Source organism: Marmota flaviventris, chromosome X, assembly GCF_047511675.1.
Source record: "Marmota flaviventris isolate mMarFla1 chromosome X, mMarFla1.hap1, whole genome shotgun sequence".
Taxonomy (NCBI): Eukaryota; Metazoa; Chordata; class Mammalia; order Rodentia; family Sciuridae; genus Marmota; species Marmota flaviventris.
Genome location: NC_092518.1, coordinates 24,382,313 through 24,398,065, shown reverse-complemented (window position 1 = coordinate 24,398,065; position 15,753 = coordinate 24,382,313). Strand labels below are relative to the sequence as shown.

Here is a 15,753-nt window from a genome sequence, read left to right as displayed (position 1 = left end):
GACTTTTGATAGGGTACTGGCCATTACAGGGGTATAAATGTTGCGATCTGGAATGTTTCCCAAAGTCTCATGTATTATAAGCGTGGTCTCTAATGCAGCAATGTTCATAGGTGGAGTTTGGGGAAAGTGATTGTATCATGAGGGCTCTGACCTCATCAGTAGATTAATCCATTGATCACTGAATAGATGACTGGGAGGTAATGGAAAATGTAGGCAGTGGTGCATAGTTGGAAGAGGTAGGCCACTGGGGGGTCTCCATGGATGGATATTTCTTGTCACTAGTCCATCTTTCCTCTGTTTCCTGGTTGCTAAGCAGCTTTCCTTTGCCACACCCTTCTACCATGACATTTGTGACTTGTAGCCAGTCGACCATGGACTGAAACCTCTGAAACATGAGCCAAAATAAAACCTTCCTCCTTTAAGTTGTTTATGTCAGGTATTTGGGCCATTGTGATGAAAACCTGACTAATACAAGTGTAAGTACTAAGTGAAGGTTAGGTGGAAGCAGAGTAGTTTGTAGAATTTATGGAAAAATTACATTATAAGGAACTTATTTTCTATTGAAAAATCACCAAATCACAGGGTAAACATCAATCAAGGCATTTACAAAGTAGAAAATTAATACAATTTAAATAGGATATTTTAGCACAAAGAGCAAATCTGTCTGAATGTGCTCCTTAGAACTCATCCAGGGTTTCAGGCAAAAAGCTAACTGGAACTGGGGCTTTGCCCTTCTCACAGAGAGATGGGTTGCACCCAAGCTTAACTTCCCATGGGAATTATTTCCCTCACAGGAGAACTGTAATATCCCATTAAATCCAAAGTCCCATACAAGGCCTATAAACAGATGGCGCCCAAAATTCAGAGTGCCTGGCTTCAAGCAGCCTGAGTAGTCCATCACTGACAAGGTTCTTTTTAGGCTCACCAAAAGAAGGGAGAGCAAGGGACCAAGGGATCTTCTCAATGGAACCTGAAGGCACCTTTCAGGCCCAGCAAGGGCTTCTTCTCACCAATGCTCAATTAGCTAATACCAGCAGCACAGACCAACACTGAGCCCACAGTATGAAACCATTTCTCAAGGAGACCAGCCAGCCACTCTAGATTGATTACTTTGGTCCCTTCCACAGGGGATGTGTGACTGTGAGGCAGTAATTCATTCTTCCCAGAACTGCTTCAAACACTCAGGAAGTTTCCCTTCCCTATCTACACTTCCCCCACCAGCACCACCATTCAAAAGTTTATAAAGTAGTTATCTACTGAGATGGTATCCCAAACAGTATTGCCTAAAGCCAGGGAACCCATTTTACTACAATGGAGTTGCACATGACTATGAGAACCACTGCTCTCATTGTATCCCTCATCACTCAGAAGCAGGCAGCCAAAGCAGCAGGTAACTTTTTAGCTTTTAGATCATAACTTGGGGAGTTGAGGGTGACAACAGATATTGTTGGTCCCATGAATAGCCTCCATTCTGGTCACCATGAAAGACCCCAGGTAAGACCAGGAGAATTGCCAAGCTGAACCCACCCCAAATTGCTGCCTCATTGTATAATGAACAAATAAAGTGATTATTATTTTAGACTATCATGTTTTGAAATGGTTCGTTACATGACAATAGATTATTGATACAACAGGCAAGATCAAAAACATCTGAAATGGTACATAAGATGTGTCTGACATAGATAAAGAGAATACACACTAAATTCTGTCACATTATACAGAAATCTTCCAGGCTGTCTTCCACAGGGCTTACCAAGAAGTGGCAAAACCAGTTCTATGACTTATCACTTAAAAGCGTCCTCTAGCCTAAGTAGGGGAGGGGAGGGGGGATAGTAGAGGATAGGAAAGGTAGCAGAATACAACAGTTACTAATAGGGCATTATGTAAAAATGTGGATGTGTAACCGATGTGATTCTGCAATCTGTATTTGGGGTAAAATTGGGAGTTCATAACCAACTTGAATCTAATGTATGAAATATGATATGTCAAGAGCTTTGTAATGTTTTGAACAACCAATAAAAAAAGAGAGAAAATACTACAAGGGAGATGTTTATTAGTTACCTCTGAGAGAGTGTTGGAGACTTTCTTTCCCAGTGGGGAAGGGGAAGCTAAGCAAGGGGGGCTCAGAGGTGTCTTCAAGATGTATTTCTCTCTAGTTGCTTGATTACTGAACTGTAGTGATCTGTAAGTAGAATTGGAGAATTTTAGGAAAAAACTTGCCATGTATCTTTGGAGTTTGGAAGCCTGTATCAACATAGACACTGCTGCATACCTCTTGGAATTCTGAAGGAAGGAAGCTTGCTGAAGCAGCAGTGACATGTCTGTTCACCATGGCAAGACCACATAGGTTTCCCATGGATCCAATGAGTGTTACAGAAGGGGAAAAAAAGCTTAAGCCCTGTGCTTGCTTCCTGTCTGAGGCTCTGTCATTGGGTGAGGGAAACCTGGGGGTAAGATGCTATGGGTATTCTACAAGATTTGGGGTCTGAGAATAAGTTAGAAAAGATTCAGTCATGTCTAATAACTGAGCAGCGAAGAGATTCCTGAACAATCATGCTTATGAGTAAGCATTTGGATGCCAGTCACATACAAGCTACTGACAACCAAGAGAGGATGTATTGACACATTGAAAAGTAAAAGAGACTAGGTGCTAAGGAGAGAGAGGCCAGACAGAGGACTTCTCTCCTGGGACATGCTGATGAATCTTCCCAATGGGAGCATGAGTAGAAACCAAAAAAATAAATAAATAAATCAAGAGAGAAAGCTAATTTTAAACATCTGCCATGTCCACAGGGAACAAAGCTGTCTTTTGACAGTATCAGTAAAGCAATACTTTGGCCAGCTCAATTTCTACCCTCTTCACCCCTAGAGAAGAAGCTATGGTTATCAAGACAGGGGAGGTGAAGTAGAAGACTAAAGAAGAGAAAGGGAAAGGTTCCCCATGCTTCCTTGATTTCAAACTTCTCACTAGTGGGTTCCAACTGGAAGAGAAGACAAGATACAACTTTAAATCAAGTTCTAATTATGGGGTTGCTGCTTGTCCCCACCCCCATGATCTTTTTTCCAAGGTCATGGGATTTTTTTTTTTTGGCTAGGTATGAGGTAGCTTAGAATGAGACCACATTTCCAAAGTCTCTCCTGTGGGTGAATGCAATGATGTGATTAAGTTTGGGTGAAGGGATTGTGAACATGTGATGTTAACTTCTGGGTCATGCCCTTGAAGGAAATGGGTACATCCTTCCTGATGACTGGAATGTGATAAGGTACTGAGCCATTCTGGACCATGTAGACTAGGACAATACTCTAGGGATGGTGAATCAAGAAGACAGAAGGAGACTAACCTCAGCTTACTGTGTGGAACAGAGCTTCTATATTAGTACACATTTGCTATGTAATAAGCAAAAGTCCCAGTGCTATCCAATAACAAGTGTTTATTTCTCATTCATGGATTGGTAAGTTGGCTGGGGCTGCCCTGATTGGCATGACTCTGATCTTAAAAGTTTTCAACAAATATTTTAGCACAATGGTCTTCACTATGTGGGGTGTGACAGGAGTGAATGGCCCCCTTTCTGACCACATTCAGCTTCCCCAGGGAATGACTCTCTTGATGATGGAGCTTCTCTGCTTCAAGATGCAGACCAAGTTCAGCTCTAGCCCATGTATCTGATTCTCATCCCCAGGCTGAAGAGAGATTTGAAGCTCTTAGAGGGAGAGGTACACATCTTCCCATAGTGAAGTTGGATCTGGTTTGCAGTTTCCCCACTTTCAACTCCTGTTTGAGACATCATTACAAGTGGATGCTGCTTTCTCCTCAGTGGTCTGAGTTTTTCTTCCACAAAGCCCTTCTCTAAACATCTAAATTGTAATATTCCCAACATCTTCCTTTTGTCCCTCTCACTTTAGACATCATGGCTGCTTCCTGCAGTTGCCATCACGTGATACATTGAATTCTGTGGCATTTTCAGTTGCTGAATAATCAAATCTTTATATTAATTATGTTAAAATAATTAGGGTGGTTTGTTTCTTGACATTACTTTGACCAATTCATTGGACTAAAATCCTGTGCCTGTGAGATGCCCCTCAAAAACTTTTGCATTGAGGTATTGTCATGGCATCCTCCCTCTATATCTGTCACTCCTCTCTGTATTCATTTCTATGAGAATTTACTGTGGTAAACTATCATCACTGTTGTCTTTCTTCTCCATTCCAAGCCAACAGCTCTCCAAGTTCAGAGTATATTAATTTCTTCAGCTCCTAACACAAAAAACTCTGAACACATGCTTGAATAAATGAATGAGCTAGCAAAAATAAAGCAGGAAAAGGAGTTATGTAGCACAAAAATGAAAGAGAAAGTTAGATGATGTGAGAAACAGGAGGCCCGTTGCTGCCAGCTGTGAATCCAGCTTTAAGTTCACAGGAAGCTCTTGTTAAATAACATGAACCAAGAACAAGATGAAGAGGCTCCTGAGATTTCAAAGAAATTTCTCACAACGAGAATAGGGAAGAGCAAAGGGCTGGAGTATTCCCGGGGACGCAGAAGTGTGTTGGACATTTGAGCTTCTGAAGGATGACCAAGCCCTAAGAGATGCCTCTCACTATGTCACCTGGTCCTGCCAAGCCCTTCACCAGGTTTCACTCCCAGTCCCTCCGCCGCCCGCCTCTAGAGAAAACAGGTAAAACCCGGAGAACTGGGTCCCGCCCTACGGTCATTCTGGGCATGCGCTATCCCACGCTCCTGCGCAGGCGTACTAACTTCCCCCTTGTAACCGGTGCTGCCCATTTCCGATATGGGGGAGCGTTTGCTCTGGCTAATTTATCACCTTTCCTGTGGTCCCCCGCCCTATGGTTCCTGTGGGGTAAGCCTCGCGAGATTGCCTACGGCAGTCCCCGGCGGCGCCATCTTTGTGCCTGGCGAGCGACGGCTCCCGACGGAAGCCCTGAAGCCAGCGGCTCGCCTGCCAAGCTATCGCGGAGACCGGATCCAGGAAATACTAGGCGGGCCTCGGTGGGAGGGACGCACTGAAGGAGGAGGGAGGGAAGGGGGCGGCGGCGGCGGCTCACACCGGATCCGGGCTCTGCGCGGCGCGCACCCGAGGGGGTTCGGGCGGGGAAACGGCTCCGGCCCGGACCCCCCCTGCGGGAGCAGACGACGGGCGTGAGGGCGAGGCGGCGGCTGCGAACGAGGAGCTGCGGTCGCTGGGTGAGTGTCCGCGAGGAGGCCCGGCACCTGCCGGTGCCAGGGCGTCGATGGTGCCTCGGGGTCGTCCTGGTGATCTCGCGCCTAGGACGGTGGGCGTGTGCGCGACTGCGGGTATCCTGCGAGCTCGGCTTGGCCTGGAGCTGAGGCTGCCACTGGGAACTGCAGGGCTGCCGGAGGTCTGCGCAGGGCCTGGCGCGTCCGTGCCCGCCCGGGACACCCCGAGAGGCGAGAGGCGGAGGGGAGAGGGAGTGGCCGGTGGGGGGGGGGGGCTTGATTGGCGTTCGTCCCCGGAGTGAGGGGATGATGTCCTCCTTCGCGGGTTCCTACCTCTGCACCGGTTTGACACCCTGGCAATGTATTTGGTGATGAGGACTAGCAGCACATAAGGTTAGGTCTGTTGAGTGTGTTGAGACATGTGGAAAAGGTTAGTAGTAATAGTAATAATTGTTAGCAAGTGTCGAGTAAAGAGAAAACATTGTCTGCGTTCATTTAAAGATCACATAAGCAGTATTCTGAGGTCCAGCAACAGACTAGAATTATCCCAGTTGGACTTCTTTAGTTTAGTACCGTGTGCCTGCCTATAAAGTGCATAAAAGCAGGATGGGGGGATGCGGATGAGATGGGGACAAGGTGAGGAATAAACTGCATGAAAATCAAAAGTTGGTATTGTTGATGTGTTAAAATATAAAGCATTTTCTGTCTTTACGAAACGTTAAATTCTTTAAAAAAATTAGCTACCTTTGGTCGAGACAGAGCTTTTCAATTTGGTGTGTTCTTTATTGACGTTTGTCTATCAGACAGTAATTTTGGTGTATTATATATTTACTAATGGTTTGTAAAAGGATAGGAATGAGTGGGATAAAAGAACAGTTTGACAACTGAGCTCCCTATACCCACTTTTATTTTGGAAAGATAGGAGAGTTTACAGAAAGTAAACTCTTTGCTTTTGTACTGATTTGCAGTAGTAAACAAGAGCATGTGTAAGAAAAAAACATTTTTTGATGAAGAAAGGGCTTTTGAGATGAGAGTTTAATTTTGCAGTGTTAAATTATTAAAAGGCATCACCAACCATGGTACATTTTGTCACTTTGCCTTTTTATGAACACTGGAAGAATGCAAACATATACTCATAATTTTAAGCCCACGTGTGATAGAAATTTTTTACAACTTTAGATCCCCTCACCCCATTAGCATACTTGGCTCAGTCAAGGGAAAATTAAACTTCAGTGAAGGTAAATATTAAATATGATTTTCATCTTGACAGCTAACAGAACATTACCTGTGTTCACTCACCCTGAATTTTCTTCCTTATGTTTATTTGATACATTCTTCTCCTTAATTATAGACCATTCTATAGTTTGTGCTGGAGCTAACACAGAGTATGTTCAGGCACTGGGCTTAGTGTGTAATGTGCATTTGCATTAATCCTTGAAGCTACCCTATGTAAAGATAATCTTATACATGTTGCACAGATATAGACAATAACCTCCAGTATTCTGTAACTTACGTGGGTAGTTAAGGAGATCATATAGCTGGTAAATTGCAGAACTAGAACTCAAACTAATTCTAGAACATATGCTCTATCATATTCTGCATAAGTTTATGTGCTGACTAATACAAATTTTATGAAAATGGGAATTTTTATTACAAAGAAACCTTTCAGTTCTGTTGGTAATCTTGAAAGCTTTCAGTGTCCTTGACTCAATATAATCTTAATGTTCTTTTTTTTTTTCCTTTTCAAATGTGTTCGTTTTCTACCCAGAGGTAATATTTGGGCAAAATTTCAGAATTTTGTTGATCTGTAAAAGATTCCTAATAACTCATAGTGACCTATCTGGAATTCAGATGTTTTCAGTAACTTTTCCTCCTATTTCAGCATGCCAAAATACTGCAAAGATCAGATATTTTCTACTCGGGAGGCCAAGGTAAGAGGATTGCAAGTTTGAGACCAGCCAGGCCAACTTAGCAAGACCCTATCTCAAAAAATAAAAAAGTGTTGGAGATGTAGCTCAATGGCAGATCACCCCTGTGTTCAATCCCCAGTACCCACACCCACACAAAAGATATTTTATTTGTTCTGATCCTTTACATTATTAAAATAGTAACTATTCATAGGGTTTTGGATTTGTTTTCTGGCACATTGGAGGTATATGCATACACCCTTACCATCTCTAGCAATTAGAGTACTTGGTAGCCTACCCTGTTTTTCTTCCCTTTAATTTAGTACAAAGGTTTTGGACTCAGGTTATGGTTTGTAGAAAATACGGCAGCTATTATGGGAAACAGCATAATCTCTTATGGGGATGGCAATGAAAAACTTTAGAGGTTCCCAGCAGTATCTGAGACGTTGATGAAAGCAGAAACATTGTGGGGGGTGTCACTTTTGTCTCCCACTGGTCTCTGCTGTTGCATCTCTGATGTGCTGTTGAGCCCTGTTGTCCTGGCCCTTATCTCTGCAAGAGAGAGGCCCTACATCTGGGTATCTGGGTAGAGTTCAACTGGAACAACAACTGTAGGAAAATAAAGGTATTAAGTGGCCCTCATCTCTAAAAGGTCATTTGGTCAGTTTTACCTGTGTGATTATCTCTGGCAGGAATTTCTAGAAAAGTTACGCAATTTGGGATTTGCTACTTCATCTTTTAAGAAGTAAATTGTTTGGTTGTCTTTAATGAGATAGTCATGTCTTCTAGAAATGGAAAAAGAAGTCTTGTGTTTTTCAGTACATAGCAGCATACATGTGTGTTACACAGAGTGTTGGAGTGGATTTTTAAATAATACCTTGGAGTCTTGACAGGCAGTCTCTTAGTCTGAATGAGCAAGTTTTTAATTATAGTTGTACTTCCAAGAATGAAGTTAAATGTAGTTCAGTGTGGTGGCACATGCCTGTAATCCCAGCAACTGGGGATTACAGGGGAGGCTGAGGCAGGAGAATTGCAAGTTCAAGGCCACTGGCCAATGAAGTAAGACCCTACCTCAAAATAAAAAGTAGGGCATGTTGCTCAGTGGTAGAGCACCCCAGGTTCAATCTCCAGTACCAAAAAAAAAAAAAAAAAAGAGTACTTCTTTACTTGTGACAGTAATGACTCATGTTATTTGGGCTACGAGGGTGAAAAAATTGACAAGTGATAATGTAACTGAGAGCTTACCAAGTAAGAAAACCTTCCTGAAATGATTTATATTGTCACTATATAAAGAAAGACACCAGAAAATTGCCTCATGTATTTAGAAGTTTATTTTAATACTTTCTGCATAATAAAACCTCAAATTATTACCAGGGACACAGATATTTGTCTAATAGTGAAGTGGACCTGATGAAATATTTGTAACTGTCAAACTGAATCCTGAATATTTAAGAACATTTATTACAGTATAATTCATTGACAGGTCTATTATTTTATTTTTCCAATTCTCCAAATTCCCACTTCCCTCCCTACCTAAAATTTCTCATCTTATTTTCCTCCCTGTCTTCCTGCCTGCCTTTCTGACTGCCTCCATCCCTCCTTTCTTTCCTTTCTTTCTCTCTTTCTTTTTTTCTCCCTCCCTCCCTCCCTCCCTCCATCCCTCCCTCCCTTCCGTGGTACCAGGGTCCTTCCCCTTAGTTCTCTGAAGTGAATGAGAATAACCCAGGCCAGGGAGGTAGTGTCAAGACACCTACTACGGGTTTTCTTCTTCCCTTTCCTTAAGCATTAAGGAGGAAAGTTTGTAAAAAAAAAAAAAAACCCTTGTGTTGCAGGAGCAGGCAATGTTCCCTCATCCTCTTCACCAGCCACCCCACTGTCATACTTTTTCCTCTTTCTTTTCAGCTTGATACTTCTCTTCTAAGTGTCTTGCCTTCCCAGTTCTGAGTCTTCTACTCTAGCTCTACTTTTTGTCCGCATTCATGCCTTACTTCCTGCTCTCCCTTGATCAGAGAGGCTGAGGCTGTGGTCCTAGAGAAGCTCAGATTCCCAGTTTGGGCTGGGAAGATTTCCTTTTTCTACTTTCAGGACTGAATGGGGCAGGGGTAGTTGCTTTTATCTGAAGTTGGAATGTTAAATGGGTTTTCCCATAGAAACATTGCTCGCACAGGTTAAATATTTTGTTATTCTCCTGTAACCTTGGTCAAGCTTTTGTGGGGTAGCTTGGAAACCTAGCACATTGACCATTGTTTCCAGAAAGCTGAGATCTGAGGTTCAAATAGATGATTTAAAAAATCAGCTTGTCACCAATCAAAAATAAACGAATGAAAGGAAGATCAGAGGAGGAATAGAGAAAGGGATGAGAAGAGTGAAAGTGGGGGAATTGAGACTGAAATGGAGTAAATAAAATTCCATATATCAAAATGAACCCAACTACTATGTATAATTATAATGCTCTAATAAAGAAATAAATATAAAAAATCAACTTGAGTCCCAGAAGTCACTGGAGATTGTCAGCATTTTGTGAATTACCTAGTGAGGTGGTAGGTATCATACCTTTAGCTATTCAAAATTAGGTTTGTTTTTCTAATGTACTGGCTCTTCTGGGAAATAATCTGATAGGCTTATTAGATTGTCAAAAAAGAATTTCTGAATTTAGGTACATGTTTTGAAATAAAATTTAAATTCAGTCCATTTCAGTTTGTTGTTAAAGAAGATCTTACAGTATTGTTGACAGTACAGAGTTTTAGTTTGTCATGAAAGGAATATCTTGTTCCTTTCTTGCTGATGTTTTGAAACTTTTCAAAGGTATTGGACCTCATGAAGCTATTTTACCCTAGTTTACTTAGTGGTAAATATGGACAGTATGTTTGTTTTACCTGAAGATTTTAAAATAAAGTTTTATTAGTCTGTTGGAGTTACATAATGTTACCATTATTTGTGGTGTTCAAACAATTAAGTGAAAGATTTCAAAGTGATAAAAGCAAAGCCAAAGCATTTTATATTTGTTCTCCATAAAATGTGTTTAATCTTAGGTTGGTTGAAGGAAATATTCCTAATAAAAGGCAAGATGGATCTTTTTTAGTTTTTGTTCTCCAAACCACTCTTTGGTTTGAAAAAATGAATTTGAGTAAGACCCTCTGTTAATTTTAAGAGTTTACAAAATTCTTATAATTATACAGAGTATGGTGGTTAAAAAACATGATCTCTAGGGAGTGAATGTTCAAATATTGCGATCTTCTGACACTAGCTAGCTCTGTGTTCTTGGGCAAATTGCTTAATCTCTGACCTGTTTCCTCATTTTTTGAAATGGGGATAATGTGGTATCTACCTCTTGTAAGGATTAAATGAGCCAAAGGATGCATTGTATTTAAAACATGCCTAGCAATGGTATCTGCTCAAAAAGAGTTAATTCTTGTTGTTATTACTTTGTCATCATCATGACTACTGTTACTACTTTAACTACCTTCTGAGATGACACCCTTCTATTCTTGGGCAGCAGGTAGCTGTGAAAAATGTATGTTTGCTCAATAGTAGTTTTTTAAAGCAGTTTATTGAGGGGACCAGGAAGACCAATGTATTAACTGCTAGATACATCCACAATTGGCCATAGTGTAGGAAATCCATAGAATAGTAAGCTATTTTTTTTCTGTAGCTCCATTCCCATCATGTTAAGTATAAAGAGCTATGCTTCTTTGATGTATGAGCAAAACTGGATTGAGTAACTGCAGTCAGTGCCTTTATTAAAATTTAATGATCTTGGCATCTATAAGGCTGTGTAGAGGAGCTTCAATTTCTAAACAGTCTATAAAGACTTTCTTTTTTCATTTTATTTTGAAATCAGCACCATTTTCCCACAGAAAAAAAATGTCACATATGGTGTTCAGATTCTCAGGCCAACCCAACATATCTGAATTTGAATATAGATAGTACTATAAAAATTAACTTCTATGTATAACAGTGTCTCGTCCTATACTAAAAGATTATGAACACAGTCTTGTAGATGGGGCAGTTGGGTCGTCTTCCTCCATGGTCCTTCTAAGGTTCCCCCCCCCCAACTTGGGAAGAGAGTTTTTTCTAGGGAAGGCTGAGAATAGGGTGAATAATGGGGGCTGGTTTTTAGAAGGCAGGGGCTTTTTCCTGGATAGGCTTCTTAAAAGGCTAAACTGCATACAGTGGTTAAGAGTGTGGACTGTCTGCCAAGAATGCTTGCTTTCAAGTCTCTGTTCCATTACTTATAGAACTTCTCATCTGTAAAATGGAGATTAAAAAGTAGGGTCCTCCCAGTAGGGTTCTTGGAAGGATTAAATGTGTTAATATACGTGAAGCAAGTGAAGCAGCCCCTGACCAGTAGATGAGTACATAAGAAATGTGTTTTTATTAAGCTTTATGGTTTTAGAACCTCTAGAATACCCTTGTTACTTGGCTGTCCACTGCCTACATCTGTTCTTGAATAGGAATTTTTTTCTTCATTTTCCATGGAGGAATGATATCAGACTTTTCATTATTGGTAAAATGGTGGGGTTTTTTAATGCTTTTGGGGGGTTTTATAATGGTGGAGAAATAGATAGCATTTGTAGTTCTTTCTGTGAATTCACTGTAGCTCCCATTTAGGCCTTAGATAAATTGAAGATACATAATGACTATGGACATTTGATTGGGTCCGAATTAGGTATAAATTTCTCAACCTAAGGTAGTTTTTTTGCTAAGTCATTTCTTTCTTTCTTTTCTTTTTCCTTTTTGCTTACTGTAGATAAACTCGGGACCTTATGTATGTTAGACAAGCACTCTACCAGTGATCTACATTAGTGTCCCCCCCCCCGTGTGTGTGTGTGTGTGTGTGTGTGTGTGTGTGTGTGTTTAATTTCTGACAAGGTCTTGCTAAGTTGCCCAGGCTGGCCTCATGCTTGTGATCTTTCTGCCTCAGCCTCCCAAGTAGCTAAGATTATGAGCATGTGCTACCATGCCTGGCTTATTCACTTCTTTTTAAATACATTTTATTACTTTGGAATAATTTTTGACTTACAGTAAATTTGCAAACATAGTCCAAATCTGCCATCTACTCTGGCAATAAACTTGCAATCTTCCTGATTCAGCCTCCCCAGTAGCTGGGATTATAGGTGTGAGACAACATGCCTGGCTGAAATCTCCAGTTCTTTGGTGAATAAATTTCTGTGACTATAGAATGATTTTCTGATTTACTTTTCGGTTTTCCTCAGGTCCTCAAAGGCCAGGTGTTTCCTTTAGGGATGACAAGGACAGTCATTAGTATTGGTACTGAACTTTATGGTTTGAAATAAAAGGAGTGCTATGATAGTGGAAAGAACCCTATAGGATTTGGGTTGAGGCTAAAGCACTTTTATAACTTTAAACTATGTTTTCACAACACTAAATGAGTTATTTTACGTACTGTTCACTTTTGATGTATTTAGTTTCAAAATGACACATTATTTTTAAAATGTTAAGCATACTTCTTATTTTTATATATGCAAGTGAATTGAGATGAATTGGAGACTTTTAATTTTTTAGGACTCATAATTGTGATTGATTTAAGAAATTGGTATTGAGGTAATGTCAGTGACTTAGCACATTTGTGTGTTTATATGAGCTTTTAGAAAATTCTTGATTTCAGTTTGTGGTCATAATTGATTTTTTTAAGTCTTTTTTCTTTAACATTTTTTTGTTGTCAGTGGATCTTTATTTATATGTGGTGCTAAGAATTGAACCCAGTGCCCACACATGCTAGGCAAGTGCTCTACCACTGAACCACAATCCCAGCCCCCATGATTGATTTTTTAGGGTCTTTTTCTGGACTACCATATGCAGTAGGTGCCCTTGTTATTCTAAATTATCACTCATGACTTAAATTTGATGTCAGAGTCGTCACTTGTGTAACAGAAAGTTATCTGTTAGGCTGCACATCATGAACTTCACTTTTAGAAAGTCTTATCTTTTTTTGCCACAGAAATAACTTTTGGCTATTAGTCATGGGTGGCAAAGAAATTCATTTTGAGTTGTTTGGATGAAAATGTTTCAGTTGAATATGGCTTGTATTGAGTGACACTGCCAGTAAATAAACTTTCTTGGTGGGTGGAAATCCCCCAGAACTTAGAAAATTGGGAGGAGGTGAACTTAATTAAATAACTTCAATTGTTTATACTTATTCAGAGCTTTTTATGACCTGGAACAAAGCATCCAACTTCAAAGGATCTTGGTTTCTTTATTTGTAAAATGAGGGGGTTTGGCTGGATGTGTCAATCTAAATTTAAATTTAAATCTTATAGTTAATTTATAAAATTTAAAAACTGTCCTATTTAACAAAAACCTACAAGATCAGGTTGCTTGTCTTAGATCTTTATTCATACTTAGATCTTTATTCAATACTCTTCACTAAATCTAGCTGTAAGTCAATTTTCCCTATCCAAGTAGTTCCATATCAACAATACTACAAATATTAGAGTTACTAGTTGGTTTGACACCTCTATAAATGCTTTCTGATAATTAGCATATTGCTTTTAAAGTGTTTGTCATTTGGTTTTTGTGCTATAACTTGAAGCAATGGACTTTGAAACCTTTTTTTGCTGTTCTATTCCCTGAATAAATTTGAAAAAATGTACTCCTTCATACTTAAAAAAAAAACAAGAAAACTTTTTACTGAACTTTAATATGAAGAAAGTACACATTATCAGTAGTGAACAACTCAGAGGATTTTCACCAACTAAGTACATTTTTGTATCAGCACCTAGATCAAGAAAGTAAACATCATCAGCAACTTAGAAATCCTGCTTACCACCCTTCCCACCCCAGCCATTTTCTTGACCACTTTTAGATTAGTTTTGCCTACTTTTATACTTTACATTTATTAGTTAATTTATAAGATTTAAAAACTGGCCTGTTTAACAAAAACCTACAAGATCAAGTTGCTACTTGTACTCTTTTGTGTCTAACTTCTTTTGTGCAGAATTGTGAATGTGAGATCTGTATTACTTGTAGTTGTATTCATTCTTTTTGCTATATACTATTCCACTGTGTGAATATATCCACTGTATATGTTGTTTGGATGCTGTTTTTAAGAAAATGTCTTTGTGACCTTAGAGTGGATAAAGATTTCTTAAACAAGACTTTTTCAATGATAATTATTCCTCTTAGTGTTCAGATTGGAGAAGGAACAGGAGAACTTGTCTACTGAAATAAGAGCATTTGAAAAATTTTTAAAAATGTGAATATATAGTTAAAAGTTTTTACTCAGTAAATCTCAGAGAGTGTGTCAGTATTTGTAGCTAAGTCTTCCAGACAGAGGTTTATGCCTTAGTAACTATTGTGGGTATAATTTCTTAAGAAAATGTGCCATGTTCTTCCTTGCCTTTTTTTGTTGATTTATAGGAGTTCTTTATTATAAGCTGGAAATGAGCCTTTGCTGGTGGCAAATATATTCTCCCACTGTGTGGCATGCTTTTTCATTTTTAATGTGTCTTCATAATCTGAAGTTCTCATTTTCAATGTAATTAATCATTTCCTTTATGTTTAAATCAGGTATCAGGTTCAGTTTAAAGTATCTTTTCCTGTCCCAGGGTGAGGGATATATTCTCTCACCTTCCAAAAGTTTTAGGGTTTGGGCTTTTGCACCTGAAACTGATTTTTATGTATCCTGTTAGGGGACAATACTGGGGTTTTCCCCCCCATAAGGATAGCTAATTGTCCCAGTGCACTGTCTTTTCGATACTGTTGTGAGTAATCAAATATCTACATGTATTTGATTTTATTTCTGTGCTGTTTTGTTCCAGTGGTCTGTCTGTCCTTGTTCTCATACAACATTTTCTTACTTATAAAAGCTTTATAATAAGTCTTTTTATCTTTATTTTATTTTATGTGGTGCTGAGGATCAAACCCAGTGCCTCACACGTGCTAGGTGAGTGCTCTACCTCTGAGCCACAACCCTAGCCCCTATAATAAGTCTTAATAGTCAGTATAACAAGTTCTTCGACGTTGTCCTTTTTGACAACATTTTGGCTACTCTTGCCCATTTGTTCGTTTATATGAATTTTAGTATCATCTTGCCATCAATCCCTACCCCTGCACCCCACAGTCCATGGTTTTGATTGGAATTGCATGGAATCCATAGACCAATTTAGGGAGAATTAACATCTTTATAATATTGTTTTTACTTATTTTGTGTGTGTGTGTGTGTGTGTGTGTGTGTGTGTGTGTATGTGTGGGGAGATACTGGGTATTGAACTCAGGAGCACTCAACCACTGAGTCACGTCCCCAGCCCTATTTTGTATTTTATTTAGAGACAGGATCTCACTGAGTTGCTCAGCGCCTCGCTTTTGCTGAGGCTGGCTTTGATCTCGTTATCCTTCTGCCTCAGCCTCCTGAGCTGCTGGGATTACAGGCATGTGCCACCATGCCTGGCTGTTTTCAATACTTGTTAAACATGATACACTGCTCCATTTGTTTATGTCTTTCTTAATTTTTCTCAATAATGTTTACAATTTTCTCCAGGAAGTTGTTCACAACTTCGGAGAGTTTTATTCCTAGATATGTGATATTTTTTGATGTTATAAATGTTTATATTTTTATGTTGACATTGTACATAGGAGTTGTCCTAAACTTTTGCTACTTATGATATTCTTCTTTAGAATCTTTTGCTATGT

General features: G+C 39.6%; 1 protein-coding gene across 4 annotated transcripts in view; it reads left to right on the top strand.

The window, feature by feature from the left end:
• The first annotated feature begins 5,046 nt into the window (after window positions 1–5,046).
• Tab3 (TGF-beta activated kinase 1 (MAP3K7) binding protein 3) overlaps window positions 5,047–15,753 on the top strand; it is a 59,268-nt gene continuing 48,561 nt past the window's right edge. For 2 of the 4 annotated variants that reach the window (XM_071606482.1, XM_027927423.2), the window contains exon 1: window positions 5,047–5,200. The gene's annotated coding sequence lies outside the window, so the exon portion shown is untranslated. Of the gene's footprint in view, window positions 5,201–5,532; window positions 5,588–7,076; window positions 7,126–15,753 lie in introns of those variants that run through there. The other 2 variants (XM_071606480.1, XM_071606481.1) reach the window with 2 other exon arrangements.